Raw genomic sequence first — 2,458 nt, 5'->3', positions numbered from 1 at the left:
GTGGGCTGTATTAGAGCACTACTGGATAGCGTGCTGTGTAGTGGGCTGTATAGAGCACTACTGTATAATGTGCTGTGTAGTGGGCTGTATAAAGCACTACTGGATAACGTGCTGTGTTATGTGGGCTGTATAGAGCACTACTGGATAACGTGCTGTGTAGTGGCTGTATAGAGCACTACTGGATAACGTGCTGTGTAGTGGGCTGTATCACACACATTATCAGGCCAATCCCTCCAGTACCCCTCAGACCACCATCACCACCATTATACAGGCCAATCCCTCCAGTACCCCTCCCACCACTATAACACTATTCACCACATTATATACAGCCCCTCCCACCACTACACCTTACACATCTACAGTCACTGCACCCAACACCTCCAGAACAGACACCTGGAGAGAAAACACACACACACAACACACCCACTCAACATCATATCAACGCAATGGTGCACTTGCTCCTAACATACACACGTCCACGCCCATACACACCACACCTCCACAGATATACACACCTGGACAGCCTCCCTCCCACGGCGCCCTCCACACACTCCCACGGCGCCCTCCACACACTCCGCAGCCCACAGCAATCAAGCCAGTCAGTGACTTAGTGAAATTGCATTAGCCACCACTTTCCTGGGTTTGATTAGAAATGGTTTGATCCTGTGATGTATTCCGTCCGTGCCCGGATCTAGGGGGAAAGGGAGACGTGCAATGCCTTCTCTAACACACTCCACGTCTCTGAAGGCCAGAGTGTGTACGTGTGTGTGCGTGTGTGTGTTTTCATAATACACAGGGACCAGAAGTGTGCAGGAAAAACAGTCCTAATCCCTCATTTACAAGCAGTGTGTGTGTTGGTGTGTGTAGCACAGCGTATGTTTGTGTGTGGTGTGTGTTGTGTTGTGTGTGTGTGTGTGTGTGTATGTGGTGTGTGTGTGTGTGTGTGTGTGTGTGTGTGTGTGTGTGTGTGTGAGAGAGAGAGTTGGTGTGTGTAGTACAGCGTGTGTGTGTCTATACAAGTTTGAATGTACTGGTACTGCAGCGTAAAGGCCAAACACTCAAAATCATTAATTTACCAAGAGGGTGTACGCATGTGTGTGAACGTGTATGTGTTAGAATCTACCAAATACACAGACGGATGTCCAAACATTCATAATGCCTCATTTTTTATTCACCTTTATTTAACCAGGTAGGCTAGTTGAGAACAAGTTCTCATTTGCAACTGCGACCTGGCCAAGATAAAGCATAGCAGTGTGAACAGACAACACAGAGTTACACATGGAGTAAACAATAAACAAGTCAATAACATGTAGAAAAAAAGAGAAATCTATATACAATGTGTGCAAAAGGCATGAGGTAGGCAATAAATCGAATAATTACAATTTAGCAGATTAACACTGAGTGATAAATCATCAATGATCATGTGCAAGAAGAGATACTGGTGTGCAAAAGAGCAGAAAAATAAATAAATAAAAGCAGTATGGGGGGTGAGGTAGGTAAATTGGGTGGGTAGTTTACAGATGGACTATGTACAGCTGCAGCGATCGGTTAAGCTGGCTCGGATAGGCAGATTTTAAAGTTGTTGAGGGAGATAAAAGTCTCCAACTTCAGAGATTTTTGCAATTCGTTCCAGTCGCAGGCAGCAGAGAACTGGAAGGAAAGGCGTCCAAATGAGGTTTTAGCTTTAGGGATGATCAGTGAGATACACCTGCTGGAGCGCGTGCTGCGGGTGGGTGTAGCCATCGTGACCAGTGAACTGAGATAAGGCGGCACTTTACCTAGCATAGCCTTGTAGATGACCTGGAGCCAGTGGGTCTGACGACGAACATGTAGCGAGGGCCAGCCGACTAGGGCATACAGGTCGCAGTGGTGGGTCGGATAAGGTGCTTTTTATACAAAAACGAATGCACTGTGATAAACTGCATCCAGTTTGCTGAGTAGAGTGTTGGAAGCTATTTTGTAGATGACATCGCGAAGTCGCGGGATCGGTAGGATAGTCAGTTTTACTAGGGTAAGTTTGGCGGCGTGAGTGAAGGAGGCTTTGTTGCGGAATAGAAAAGCCGATTCTTGATTTGATTTTGGATTGGAGATGTTTGATATGAGTCTGGAAGGAGAGTTTGCAGTCTAGCCAGACACCTAGGTACTTAAGATGTCCACATATTCAGGTCGGAACCGTCCAGGGTGGTGATGCTAGTCGGGCGTGCGGGTGCAGGCAGCGAACGGTTGAAAAGCATGCATTTGGTTTTACTAGCGTTTAAGAGCAGTTGGAGGCCACGGAAGGAGTGTTGTATGGCATTGAAGCTCGTTTGGAGGTTAGATAGATTTTAAAAAGCGTGTGTACGCCGTGGTGTGTCTGTGCATGATTGAAAGTGGTCATCTGTTTTAGTTGTCCCAGACATAACACACAGATAGCCCTCCAAACAGTGTGAGCCCACTGGTAACCCCTCAGGGAACAGGG

Source organism: Salvelinus sp. IW2-2015, unplaced genomic scaffold (genome assembly GCF_002910315.2).
Source record: "Salvelinus sp. IW2-2015 unplaced genomic scaffold, ASM291031v2 Un_scaffold6327, whole genome shotgun sequence".
NCBI classification, from domain to species: domain Eukaryota; kingdom Metazoa; phylum Chordata; class Actinopteri; order Salmoniformes; family Salmonidae; genus Salvelinus; species Salvelinus sp. IW2-2015.
This window is presented reverse-complemented; position numbering follows the sequence as displayed.